The sequence below is a fragment of the Schistocerca americana genome, chromosome 5 (assembly GCF_021461395.2).
Source record: "Schistocerca americana isolate TAMUIC-IGC-003095 chromosome 5, iqSchAmer2.1, whole genome shotgun sequence".
NCBI classification, from domain to species: Eukaryota; Metazoa; Arthropoda; class Insecta; order Orthoptera; family Acrididae; genus Schistocerca; species Schistocerca americana.
In genome coordinates this window covers 699033884-699049529 of record NC_060123.1, presented here as the reverse complement: position 1 = coordinate 699049529, position 15646 = coordinate 699033884, and positions in this window count along the sequence as shown.

Genomic DNA, 15646 nt, shown 5'->3' with positions numbered 1-15646 from the left:
TGAGTACAAGTGGACTGACACTCTAACTTTCTATGATTTGAACCTCTCCTGTGAGTCCAGTTTTAGATTCCGATGCTTCACTTCAAGTTTACTGTATCCCTTGGACCGTCATATTGACGATTAAACACAGAGTTTGCATCCGAATTTAATACAAAAGGCACAATGCCGACTTAAGTACAATGGGACTGACAATCTAACTTTCTATGATTTCAACCTCTCTTGTATGTCCAGTTTTGGATTCCGATGCTTCACTTCAGGTTTACTGTATCCCTTGGACCTCCTTATTGACGATAAAACACAAAAATTGCATCCTAATTTAATACAAATGGCACAATGCCGACTTAAGTACAAGAGGACTGACACTCTAACTTTCTATGATTTGAACCTCTCCTGTGAGTCCTGTTTTAGATTCCGATGCTTCACTTCAGGTTTACTGTATCCCTTGGACCTTCTTATTGACGATGAAACACAGAAATTGCTTCCGAATTTAATACAAAAGGCACAATGACGACTTAAGTACAAGAGGACTCACATTCTAACTTTCTATGATTTGAACCTCTCCTGTGAGTCCAGTTTTAGATTCCGATGCTTCACTTCAGGTTTACTGTATCCCTTGGACTTTCTTATTGACGATGAAACACAGAATTTGCATCCGAATGTAATACAAATGGCATAATACCGACATAAGTACAAGAGGAGTGACACTCTAACTTTCTATGATTTGAATCTGCCCTGTGAGTCCAGTTTTAGATTCCGATGCTTCACTTCAGGTTTACTGTATACCTTGCACCTTCTTATTGACGATGAAACACACAAATTGCATCCGAATTTAATACAAAAGGAACAATGCCGACTTAAGTACAGGAGGACTGACATTCAAACTTTCTATGATTTGAACCCCTCCTGTGAGTCCAGTTTTGGATTCCGATGTTTCACTTCAGGTTTACTGTATACCTTGGACCTTCTTATTGACGATAAAACACAGAAATTGCATCCGAATTTAATAGAAAAGGCACAATACCGACTTAAGTACAAGAGGAGTGACACTCTGACTTTCTATGATATGAACCTCTCCTGTGGCCCCAGTTTTAGATTCCATTGTTTCACTTCTGGTTTAGTGTATCCCTTGGACCTTCTTATTGACTATGAAACACAGGAATTGCATCTGAAATTAATACAAATTCCACAATGCCGACTTAAGTACAAGAGGACTGACGCTCTCACTTTCTATGATTTGAATCTCTCCTGTGAGTCCAGTTTTAAATTCCGATGCTTCACTTCAGGTTTACTGTATACCTTGCACCTTCTTATTGACGATGAAACACAGAAATTGCATCGGAATTAAATTCTACAGGCACAATGCCCACTTAAGTACAAGAGGACTGACACTCTCACTTTCTATGATTTGAACCTCTCCTGTGAGTCCAGTTTTAGATTCCGATGCTTCATTTCAGGTTTACTGTATCCCTTGGACCTTCTAATTGACGATAAAACACAGAGTTTGCATCCGAATGTAATACAAAAGGTACAATGCCGACTTAAGTACAGCCGGACTGACACTCTCACTTTCTATGATTTGAACCTTTCCTGTGAGTCCAGTTTTAGATACCGATGCTTCACTTCAGATTTACAGTATCCCTTGGATCTTCTTATTGACGGTGAAACACAAAAATTGCACCCGAATATAATACAAATGGCACAATGCCGACTTAAGTACAAGAGGACTGACACTCTCACTTTCTATGATTTGAACCTCTCCTGTGAGTCCAGTTTTCGATTCCGATGCTTCACTTCGGGTTTACTGTATACCTTGCACCTTCTGATTGGGGATGAAACACAGAAATTGCATCGGAATTTAATACAAAAGGCACAGTGCCGACTTAAGTAAAAGAGGACAGACACTCTAACTTTCTATGATTTGAACCTCTCTTGTGAGTCCAGTTTTAGATTCCAATGCCTCACACAAGGTTCACTGTATACCTTGCACCTTCTTATTGACGATGAAACACAGAAATTGCATTGGAATTAAAATCAAAAGGCACAATGGCGACTTACGTACAAGAGGACAGACACTCTAACTTTCAATGATTGGAACCTCTCCTGTGAGTCCAGTTTTATATTCTAATGCTTCACTTCAGGTTTACTGTATACCTTGCACCTTCTTATTGACGATGAAACACAGAAATTGCATCGGAATTAAATTCAACAGGCACAATGCCCACTTAAGCACAAGAGGACTGACACTGTCGCTTTCTATGATGTGAACCTCTCCTGTGAGTCCAGTTTTAGATTCCGATGCTTCACTTGAGGTTTTTGTATCCCTTGGACCTTCTTATTGACGATGAATCACAAAAAGTGCATCGGAATGAAATTTAAAACGCACAATGCCGACTTAAGTAAAAGAGGACTGACACTCTCACTTTCTATGATTTTAACCTCTCCTGTGAGTCCAGTTTTAGATTCCAATGCTTCACTTCAGGTTTACTGTATCCCTTGGACCTTCTTATTGACGATGAAACACAGAAATTGCATCCGAATGTAATACTAATGGCACATTGCCGACTTAAGTACAAGAGGACTGATACTATCACTTCCTATGATTGGAACCTCTCCTGTGAGTGCAGTTTCAGATTCCGATGCTTCACTTCAGGTTTACTGTATACCTTGCACCTTCTTATTGACGATGACACACAGAAATTTCATCCGAATTTAATACAAATGGCACAATGCCGACTTAAGTACAAGAGGACTGACACTCTCACTTTCTATGATTTGAACCTCTCCTGTGAGTCCAGTTTTCGATTCCGATGCTTCACTTCGGGTTTACTGTATACCTTGCACCTTCTGATTGGGGATGAAACACAGAAATTGCATCGGAATTTAATACAAAAGGCACAGTGCCGACTTAAGTAAAAGAGGACAGACACTCTAACTTTCTATGATTTGAACCTCTCTTGTGAGTCCAGTTTTAGATTCCAATGCCTCACACAAGGTTCACTGTATACCTTGCACCTTCTTATTGACGATGAAACACAGAAATTGCATTGGAATTAAAATCAAAAGGCACAATGGCGACTTACGTACAAGAGGACAGACACTCTAACTTTCAATGATTGGAACCTCTCCTGTGAGTCCAGTTTTATATTCTAATGCTTCACTTCAGGTTTAATGTATCCCTTGGACGTTCTTATTGACGATGAAACACAGAAATTGCATCGGAATTAAATTCAAAAGGCACAATGCCGACCTAAGTAGAAGAGGACTAACACTCTCACTTTCCATGATTTGAACCTCTCCTGTGAGTCCAGTTATAGATTCCGATGCTTCACACCAGGTTTACTGTATACCTTGCACCTTCTTATTGACGATGAAACACAGAAATTGCATTGGAATTAAATTCAAAAGGCAAAATGCCGAATTAAGTACAAGAGAACTGACACACTAACTTTCTATTACTTGTAATTCTCCTGTGAGCCCAGTTTTAGATTCCGATGCTTCACTGAAGGTTTCTTGTATCCTTTTGACCTTATTATTGACGATGGAACACAGAAATTGCACCCGAAATTAATACAAATGGCACAATGCCGACTTAAGTACAAGGGGACTGACACTCTCACTTTCTAAGATTTGAACCTTTCCTGTGAGTCCAGTTTTACATTCCGATGCTTCACTTCAGGTTTACTGTTTCCCTTGGACCTTCTTATTGACGATGAAACACAGAAATTGCATCGGAATTAAATTCAAAACGCACAATGCCGACTTAAGTAAAAGAGGACTGACACTCTCACTTTCTATAATTTGAACCTCTCCTGTGAGTCCAGTTTTAGATTCCGATGCTTCACTTTAGGTTTACTGTATCCCTTGGACTTTATTATTGACGATGAAACACAGAAATTGCGTCCGAATGTAATACAAATGGCACAATACCGACTTAAGTACAAGAGGAGTGACACTCTAACTTTCTATGATTTGAATCTTTCCTGTGAGTCCAGTTTTAGATTCCGATGCTTCACTTCCGGTTTACTGTATCCCTTGGACTTTCTTATTGACGATGAAACACAGAAATTGCATCCGAATTTAAAAACAATGCCACAATGCCGACTTAAGCACAAGAGGACTGACACTCTAACTTTCTATGATTTGAACCTCTCCTGTGAGTCCAGTTTTAGATTCCGATGCTTCACTACAGGTTTACTGTATTCCTTGCACCTTCTTGTTGACGATGAAACACAGAAATTGCATCCGAAGTTAATACAAAAGGCACAATGCCGTCTTAAGTACAAGAGGACTGACATTCTTACTTTCTATGATTTGAACCTCTCCTGTGAGTCCAGTTTTAGATTCCGATGCTTCACTTAAGGTTTAGTGTATCCCTTGGACCTTCTGATTGTCGATGAAACACAGAAATTGCACCCGAATTTTATACAAAAGGCACAATACCGACTCAAGTACAAGAGGAGTGACACTCTAATTTTCTATGATTTGAACCTCTCCTATGAGTTCAGTTTTAGATTCCGATGCTTCACTACAGGTTTACTGTATCCCTTGGTCCTTCTTATTGACGATGAAACACAGAAATTGCATCCGAATTTAATACAAATGCCACAATGCCGACTTACGTACAAGAGGACTGACACTCTCACTTTCTATGATTTGAACCTTTCCTGTGAGTCCAGCATTAGATTCCAAAGCTTCACTTCAGGTTTACTGTATCCCTTTGACCTTCTTATTGACGATGAAACACAGAAATTGCATCCGAATTTAATACAAATGCCACAATGCCGACTTAAGTACAAGAGGACTGACACTCTCACTTTCTATGATTTGAACCTCTAATGTGAGTCCAGTTTTCGTTTCCGATGCTTCACTTCAGGTTTACTGTATCCCTTGGACCTTCTTATTGACGATGAAACACAGAAATTGCGTCCGAATGTAATACAAATGGCACAATACCGACTTAAGTACAAGAGGAGTGACACTCTAACTTTCTATGATTTGAATCTCCCCTGTGAGTCCAGTTTTAGATTCCGATGGTTCACTTCAGGTTTACTGTATCCCTTGGACTTTCTTATTGACGATGAAACACAGAAATTGCATCCGAATTTAAAAACAATGCCACAATGCCGACTTACGTACAAGAGGACTGACACTCTCACTTTCTATGATTTGAACCTTTCCTGTGAGTCCAGCTTTAGATTCCAAAGCTTCACTTAAGGTTTACTGTATCCCTTGAACCTTCTTATTGACGATGAAACACAGAAATTGCATCCGAATTTAATACAAATGCCACAATGCCGACTTAAGTACAAGAGGACAGACACTCTCACTTTCTATGATTTGAACCTCTCCTGTGAGTCCAGTTTTCGATTCCGATGCTTCACTTCAGGTTTACTGTATACCTTGGACCTTCTTATTGACGATGAAACACAGAAATTGCACCCGAATTTAATACAAAAAGCGCAATACGTACTCAAATACAAGAGGAGTGACACTCTAACTTTCTATGATTTGAACCTCTCCTGTGGGTCCAGTTTTAGACTCTGATGCTTCACTTCAGGTTTACTGTATCCCTTGGATTTTCTTATTGACGATGAAACGCAGCAATTGAATCCGAATTTAATACAAATGCCACAATGCCCACATAAGTACAAGAGGACTGACACTCTCACTTTCTATGATTTGAACCTCTCCTGTGAGTCCAGTTTTAGATTCCGATGCTTCACTTCAAGTTTACTGTATCCCGTATACCTTTTCATTGACGTTGAAACACAGAGTATGCATCCCAATTAAATACAAAAGGTACAATGCCGACTTAAGTACAAGAGGACTGACACTCTAACTTTCTATGATTTTAACCTCTCCTGTGAGTCCAGTTTTAGATTCCGATGCTTCACTACAGGTTTACTGTATACCTTGCACCTTCTTGTTGACGATGAAACACAGAAATTGCATCCGAAGTTAATGCAAAAGGCACAATGCCGTCTTAAGTACAAGAGGACTGACATTCTAACTTTCTATGATTTGAACCTCTCCTGTGAGTCCAGTTTTAGATTCCGATGCTTCACTTAAGGTTTACTGTATCCCTTGGACCTTTTTATTGACGATGAAACACAGAAATTGCACCCGAATTTTATACAAAAGGCACAATACCGACTCAAGTACAAGAGGAGTGACACTCTAATTTTCTATGATTTGAACCTCTCCTATGAGTCCTGTTTTAGATTCCGATGTTTCACTACAGGTTTACTGTATCCCTTGGACCTTCTTATTGACGATGAAACACAGAAATTGCATCCGAATTTAATACAAATGCCACAATGCCGACTTACGTACAAGAGGACTGACACTCTCACTTTCTATGATTTGAACCTCTCCTGTGAGTCCAGCTTTAGATTCCAAAGCTTCACTTCAGGTTTACTGTATCCCTTGGACCTTCTTATTGACGATGAAACACAGAAATTGCATCCGAATTTAATACAAATGCCACAATGCCGACTTAAGTACAAGAGGACTGACACTCTCACTTTCTACGATTTGAACCTCTCCTGTGAGTCCAGTTTTCGATTCCGATGCTTCACTTCAGGTTTACTGTATCCCTTGGACCTTCTTATTGACGATGAAACACAGAAATTGCACCCGAAATTAATACAAAAGGCACAATACCGACTCAAATACAAGAGGAGTGACACCCAAACTTTCTATGATTTGAATCTCTCCTGTGAGTCCAGTTTTAGATACCGATGCTTCACTTCAGGTTTACCGTATCCCTTGGATTTTCTTATTGACGATGAAACAGAGCAATTGCATCTGAATTTAATACAAACGCCACAATGCCCACTTAAATACAAGAGGACTGACATTCTAACTTTCTATGATTTGAACCTCTCCTGTGAGTCCAGTTTTAGATTCCGATGCTTGACTTCATGTTTACTGTATCCCTTGGACCATTTTATTGACGATGAAACACAGAAATTGCTCCCGAATTTAATACGAAAGGCACAATACCGACTCAAGTACAAGAGTTCAGACACTATAACTTTCTATGTTTTGAACCTCTCCTGTGAGTCCAGATTTAGATTCCGATGTTTCACTTCAGGTTTACTGTATCCCTTGGACCTTCTCATTGACGATGAAACACAGAAATTGCATCCGAATTTAATACAAATGCCACAATTCCGACTTAAGTACAAGAGGACTGACACTCTCACTTTCTATGATTTGAACCTTTCCTGTGAGTCCAGTTTTAGATTCCGATGCTTCACTTCAGGTTTACTGTATCCCTTGGACCTTCTTATTGACGATGAAACACAGAAATAGCGTCCGAATTTAATAAAAATGCCACAATGCCGACGTCAGCACAAGTGGACTGACACTCTCAATTTCTATTATTTGAAACTCTCCTGTGAGTCCAGTTTTAGATTTCGATGCTTCACTTCAGGTTTACTGTATCCCTTGGACCTTCTTATTGACGATGAAACACAGAAATTGCACCCGAAATTAATACAAAAGGCACAATACCGACTCAAATACAAGAGGAGTGACACCCTAACTTACTATGATTTGAATCTCTCCAGTGAGTCCAGTTTTAGATTCCGATGCTTCACTTCAGGTTTACCGTATCCCTTGGATTTTCTTATTGACGATGAAACAGAGCAATTGCATCTGAATTTAATACAAATGCCACTATGCCCACTTAAATACAAGAGGACTGACACTCTCACTTTCTATGATTTGAACCTCTCCTGTGAGTCCAGTTTTAGATTCCGATGCTTCACTTCAGGTTTACTGTATCCCTTGGACCGCCTTAATGACGATGAAACACTGAAATTGCACCCGAATTTTATACAAAAGGCACAATACCGACTCAAGTGCAAGAGGAGTGACACTCTAATTTTCTATGATTTGAACCTCTCCTATGAGTCCAGTTTTAGATTCCGATGCTTCACTACAGGTTTACTGTATCCCTTGGACCTTCTTATTGACGATGAAACACAGAAATTGCATCCGAATTTAATACAAATGCCACAATGCCGACTTACGTACAAGAGGACTGACACTCTCACTTTCTATGATTTGAACCTTTCCTGAGAGTCCAGCTTTAGATTCCAAAGCTTCACTTCAGGTTTACTGTATCCCTTGGACCTTCTTATTGACGATGAAACACAGAAATTGCATCCGAATTTAATACAAATGCCACAATGCCGACATAAGTACAAGAGGACAGACACTCTCACTTTCTATGATTTGAACCTCTCCTGTGAGTCCAGTTTTCGATTCCGATGCTTCACTTCAGGTTTACTGTATCCCTTGGACCTTCTTATTGACGATGAAACACAGAAATTGCATCCGAATTTAATACAAATGCCACAATGCCGACTTACGTACAAGAGGACTGACACTCTCACTTTCTATGATTTGAACCTTTCCTGTGAGTCCAGCTTTAGATTCCAAAGCTTCACTTCAGGTTTACTGTATCCCTTGGACCTTCTTATTGACGATGAAACACTGGAATTGCTTCCGAATTTAATACCAAAGGCACAACGACGACTTAAGTACAAGGGGACTGACATTCTAACTTTCTATGATTTGAACCTCTCCTGTGGGTCCAGTTTTAGATTCCGATGCTTCACTTTAGGTTTACTGTATCCCTTGGACTTTATTATTGACGATGAAACACAGAAATTGCGTCCGATTGTAATACAAATGGCACAATACCGACTTAAGTACAAGAGGAGTGACACTCTAACTTTCTATGATTTGAATCTCCCCTGTGAGTCCAGTTTTAGATTCCGATGGTTCACTTCAGGTTTACTGTATCCCTTGGACTTTCTTATTGACGATGAAACACAGAAATTGCATCCGAATTTAAAAACAATGCCACAATGCAGACTTACGTACAAGAGGACTGACACTCTCACTTTCTATGATTTGAACCTTTCCTGTGAGTCCAGCTTTAGATTCCAAAGCTTCACTTCAGGTTTACTGTATCCCTTGAACCTTCTTATTGACGATGAAACACAGAAATTGCATCATAATTTAATACAAATGCCACAATGCCGACTTAAGTACAAGAGGACAGACACTCTCACTTTCTATGATTTGAACCTCTCCTGTGAGTCCAGTTTTCGATTCCGATGCTTCACTTCAGGTTTACTGTATCCCTTGGACCTTCTTATTGACGATGAAACACAGAAATTGCACCCGAATTTAATACAAAAAGCGCAATACGGACTCAATTACAAGAGGAGTGACACTCTAACTTTCTATGATTTGAACCTCTCCTGTGGGTCCAGTTTTAGACTCTGATGCTTCACTTCAGGTTTACTGTATCCCTTGGATTTTCTTATTGACGATGAAACGCAGCAATTGCATCCGAATTTAATACAAATGCCACAATGCCCACTTAAGTACAAGAGGACTGACACTCTCACTTTCTATGATTTGAACCTCTCCTGTGAGTCCAGTTTTAGATTCCGATGCTTCACTTCATGTTTACTGTATCCCTTGGACCATTTTATTGACGATGAAACACAGAAATTGCTCCCAAATTTAATACGAAAGGCACAATACCGACTCAAGTACAAGAGTTCAGACACTATAACTTTCTATGTTTTGAACCTCTCCTGTGAGTCCAGATTTAGATTCCGATGTTTCACTTCAGGTTTACTGTATCCCTTGGACCTTCTTATTGACGATGAAACACAGAAATTGCATCCGAATTTAATACAAATGCCACAATTCCGACTTAAGTACAAGAGGACTGACACTCTCACTTTCTATGATTTGAACCTTTCCTGTGAGTCCAGTTTTAGATTCCGATGCTTCACTTCAGGTTTACTGTATCCCTTGGACCTTCTTATTGACGATGAAACACAGAAATAGCGTCCGAATTTAATAAAAATTCCACAATGCCGACGTCAGCACAAGTGGACTGACACACTCAATTTCTATTATTTGAAACTCTCCTGTGAGTCCAGTTTTAGATTTCGATGCTTCACTTCAGGTTTACTGTATCCCTTGGACCTTCTTATTGACGATGAAACACAGAAATTGCACCCGAAATTAATACAAAAGGCACAATACCGACTCAAATACAAGAGGAGTGACACCCTAACTTACTATGATTTGAATCTCTCCAGTGAGTCCAGTATTAGATTCCGATGCTTCACTTCAGGTTTACCGTATCCCTTGGATTTTCTTATTGACGATGAAACAGAGCAATTGCATCTGAATTTAATACAAATGCCACTATGCCCACTTAAATGCAAGAGGACTGACACTCTCACTTTCTATGATTTGAACCTCTCCTGTGAGTCCAGTTTTAGATTCCGATGCTTCACTTCAGGTTTACTGTATCCCTTGGACCGCCTTAATGACGATGAAACACTGAAATTGCACCCGAATTTTATACAAAATGCACAATACCGACTCAAGTACAAGAGGAGTGACACTCTAATTTTCTATGATTTGAACCTCTCCTATGAGTCCAGTTTTAGATTCCGATGCTTCACTACAGGTTTACTGTATCCCTTGGACCTTCTTATTGACGATGAAACACAGAAATTGCATCCGAATTTAATACAAATGCCACAATGCCGACTTACGTACAAGAGGACTGACACTCTCACTTTCTATGATTTGAACCTTTCCTGTGAGTCCAGCTTTAGATTCCAAAGCTTCACTTCAGGTTTACTGTATCCCTTGGACCTTCTTATTGACGATGAAACACAGAAATTGCATCCGAATTTAATACAAATGCCACAATGCCGACATAAGTACAAGAGGACAGACACTCTCACTTTCTATGATTTGAACCTCTCCTGTGAGTCCAGTTTTCGATTCCGATGCTTCACTTCAGGTTTACTGTATCCCTTGGACCTTCTTATTGACGATGAAACACAGAAATTGCATCCGAATTTAATACAAATGCCACAATGCCGACTTACGTACAAGAGGACTGACACACTCACTTTCTATGATTTGAACCTTTCCTGTGAGTCCAGCTTTAGATTCCAAAGCTTCACTTCAGGTTTACTGTATCCCTTGGACCTTCTTATTGACGATGAAACACTGGAATTGCTTCCGAATTTAATACCAAAGGCACAACGACGACTTAAGTACAAGAGGACTGACATTCTAACTTTCTATGATTTGAACCTCTCCTGTGAGTCCAGTTTTAGATTCCGATGCTTCACTTTAGGTTTACTGTATGCCTTGGACTTTATTATTGACGATGAAACACAGAAATTGCGTCCGAATGTAATACAAATGGCACAATACCGACTTAAGTACAAGAGGAGTGACACTCTAACTTTCTATGATTTGAATCTCCCCTGTGAGTCCAGTTTTAGATTCCGATGGTTCACTTCAGGTTTACTGTATCCCTTGGACTTTCTTATTGACGATGAAACACAGAAATTGCATCCGAATTTAAAAACAATGCCACAATGCCGACTTACGTACAAGAGGACTGACACTCTCACTTTCTATGATTTGAACCTTTCCTGTGAGTCCAGCTTTAGATTCCAAAGCTTCACTTCAGGTTTACTGTATCCCTTGAACCTTCTTATTGACGATGAAACACAGAAATTGCATCCGAATTTAATACAAATGCCACAATGCCGACTTAAGTACAAGAGGACAGACACTCTCACTTTCTATGATTTGAACCTCTCCTGTGAGTCCAGTTTTCGATTCCGATGCTTCACTTCAGGTTTACTGTATCCCTTGGACCTTCTTATTGACGATGAAACACAGAAATTGCACCCGAATTTAATACAAAAAGCGCAATACGGACTCAAATACAAGAGGAGTGACACTCTAACTTTCTATGATTTGAACCTCTCCTGTGGGTCCAGTTTTAGACTCTGATGCTTCACTTCAGGTTTACTGTATCCCTTGGATTTTCTTATTGACGATGAAACGCAGCAATTGCATCCGAATTTAATACAAATGCCACAATGCCCACTTAAGTACAAGAGGACTGACACTCTCACTGTCTATGATTTGAACCTCTCCTGTGAGTCCAGTTTTAGATTCCTATGCTTCACTTCAAGTTTACTGTATCCCGTATACCTTTTCATTGACGTTGAAACACAGAGTATGCATCCCAATTAAATACAAAAGGTACAATGCCGACTTAAGTACAAGAGGACTGACACTCTAACTTTCTATGATTTGAACCTCTCCTGTGAGTCCAGTTTTAGATTCCGATGCTTCACTACAGGTTTACTGTATACCTTGCACCTTCTTGTTGACGATGAAACACAGAAATTGCATCCGAAGTTATTGCAAAAGGCACAATGCCGTCTTAAGTACAAGAGGACTGACATTCTAACTTTCTATGATTTGAACCTCTCGAGTGAGTCCAGTTTTAGATTCCGATGCTTCACTTAAGGTTTACTGTATCCCTTGGACCTTCTTATTGACGATGAAACACAGAAATTGCATCCGAATTTAATACAAATGCCACAATGCCGACTTACGTACAAGAGGACTGACACTCTCACTTTCTATGATTTGAACCTCTCCAGTGAGTCCAGCTTTAGATTCCAAAGCTTCACTTCAGGTTTACTGTATCCCTTGGACCTTCTTATTGACGATGAAACACAGAAATTGCATCCGAATTTAATACAAATGCCACAATGCCGACTTAAGTACAAGAGGACTGACACTCTCACTTTCTATGATTTGAACCTCTCCTGTGAGTCAAGTTTTCGATTCCGATGCTTCACTTCAGGTTTACTGTATCCCTTGGACCTTCTTATTGACGATGAAACACAGAAATTGCACCCGAAATTAATACAAAAGGCACAATACCGACTCAAATACAAGAGGAGTGACACCCAAACTTTCTATGATTTGAATCTCTCCTGTGAGTCCAGTTTTAGATTCTGATGCTTCACTTCAGGTTTACCGTATCCCTTGGATTTTCGTATTGACGATGAAACAGAGCAATTGCATCTGAATTTAATACAAATGCCACAATGCCCACTTAAATACAAGAGGACTGACATTCTAACTTTCTATGATTTGAACCTCTCCTGTGAGTCCAGTTTTAGATTCCGATGCTTGACTTCATGTTTACTGTATCCCTTGGACCATTTTATTGACGATGAAACACAGAAATTGCTCCCGAATTTAATACGAAAGGAACAATACCGACTCAAGTACAAGAGTTCAGACACTATAACTTTCTATGTTTTGAACCTCTCCTGTGAGTCCAGATTTAGATTCCGATGTTTCACTTCAGGTTTACTGTATCCCTTGGACCTTCTTATTGACGATGAAACACAGAAATTGCATCCGAATTTAATACAAATGCCACAATTCCGACTTAAGTACAAGAGGACTGACACTCTCACTTTCTATGATTTGAACCTTTCCTGTGAGTCCAGTTTTAGATTCCGATGCTTCACTTCAGGTTTACTGTATCCCTTGGACCTTCTTATTGACGATGAAACACAGAAATGGCGTCCGAATTTAATAAAAATGCCACAATGCCGACGTCAGCACATGTGGACTGACACTCTCAATTTCTATTATTTGAAACTCTCCTGTGAGTCCAGTTTAAGATTTCGATGCTTCACTTCAGGTTTACTGTATCCCTTGGACCTTCTTATTGACGATGAAACACAGAAATTGCACCCGAAATTAATACAAAAGGCACAATACCGACTCAAATACAAGAGGAGTGACACCCTAACTTACTATGATTTGAATCTCTCCAGTGAGTCCAGTTTTAGATTCCGATGCTTCACTTCAGGTTTACCGTATCCCTTGGATTTTCTTATTGACGATGAAACAGAGCAATTGCTTCTGAATTTAATACAAATGCCACTATGCCCACTTAAATACAAGAGGACTGACACTCTCACTTTCTATGATTTGAACCTCTCCTGTGAGTCCAGTTTTAGATTCCGATGCTTCACTTCAGGTTTACTATATCCCTTGGACCGCCTTAATGACGATGAAACACTGAAATTGCACCCGAATTTTGTACAAAAGGCACAATACCGACTCAAGTACAAGAGGAGTGACACTCTAATTTTCTATGATTTGAACCTCTCCTATGAGTCCAGTTTTAGATTCCGATGCTTCACTACAGGTTTACTGTATCCCTTGGACCTTCTTATTGACGATGAAACACAGAAATTGCATCCGAATGTAATACAAATGCCACAATGCCGACTTACGTACAAGAGGACTGACACTCTCACTTTCTATGATTTGAACCTCTCCTGTGAGTCCAGTTTTCGATTCCGATACTTCACTTCAGGTTTACTGTATCCCTTGGACCTTCTTATTGACGATGAAACACAGAAATTGCATCCGAATTTAATACAAATGCCACAATGCCGACTTACGTACAAGAGGACTGACACTCTCACTTTCTATGATTTGAACCTTTCCTGTGAGTCCAGCTTTAGATTCCAAAGCTTCACTTCAGGTTTACTGTATCCCTTGGACCTTCTTATTGACCATGAAACACTGGAATTGCTTCCGAATTTAATACCAAAGGCACAACGACGACTTAAGTACAAGAGGACTGACATTCTAACTTTCTATGATTTGAAACTCTCCTGTGAGTCCAGTTTTAGATTCCGATGCTTCACTTTAGGTTTACTGTATCCCTTGGACTTTATTATTGACGATGAAACACAGAAATTGCGTCCGAATGTAATACAAATGGCACAATACCGACTTAAGTACAAGAGGAGTGACACTCTTACTTTCTATGATTTGAATCTTCCCTGTGAGTCCAGTTTTAGGTTCCGATGCTTCACTTCAGGTTTACTGTATCCCTTGGACTTTCTTATTGACGATGAAACACAGAAATTGCATCCGAATTTAAAAACAATGCCACAATGCCGACTTAAACACAAGAGGACTGACACTCTCACTTTCTGTTATTTGAACCTCTCCTGTGAGTCCAGTTTTAGATTTCGATGCTTCACTTCAGGTTTACTGTATACCTTGCACCATCTTATTGACGATGAACCACACAAATTGCATCCGAATTTAATACAAAAGGCACAATGCCGACTTAAGTGCAGGAGGACTGACATTCTAACTTTCAATGATTTGAACCTCTCCTGTGAGTCCAGTTTTAGATTCCGAAGTTTCACTTCAGGTTTACTGTATTCCTTGGACCTTCTTATTGACGATGAAACACAGAAATTGCACCCGAATTTAATAAAAAAGGCACAATACCGACTCAAATACAAGAGGAGTGACACTCTAACTTTCTATGATTTGAACCTCTCCTGTGGGTCCAGTTTTAGACTCTGATGCTTCACTTCAGGTTTACTGTATCCCTTGGATTTTCTTATTGACGATGAAACACAGCAATTGCATCCGAATTTAATACAAATGCCACAATGCCCACTTAAGTACAAGAGGACTGACACTCTCACTTTCTATGATTTGAACCTCTCCTGTGAGTCCAGTTTTAGATTCCGATGCTTCACTTCAAGTTTACTGTATCCCGTGGACCTTCTCATTGACGTTGAAACACAGAGTTTGCATCCCAATTAAATACAAAAGGTACAATGCCGACTTAAGTACAAGAGGACTGACACTCTAACTTTCTATGATTTGAACCTCTCCTGTGAGTCCAGTTTTAGATTCCGATGCTTCACTACAG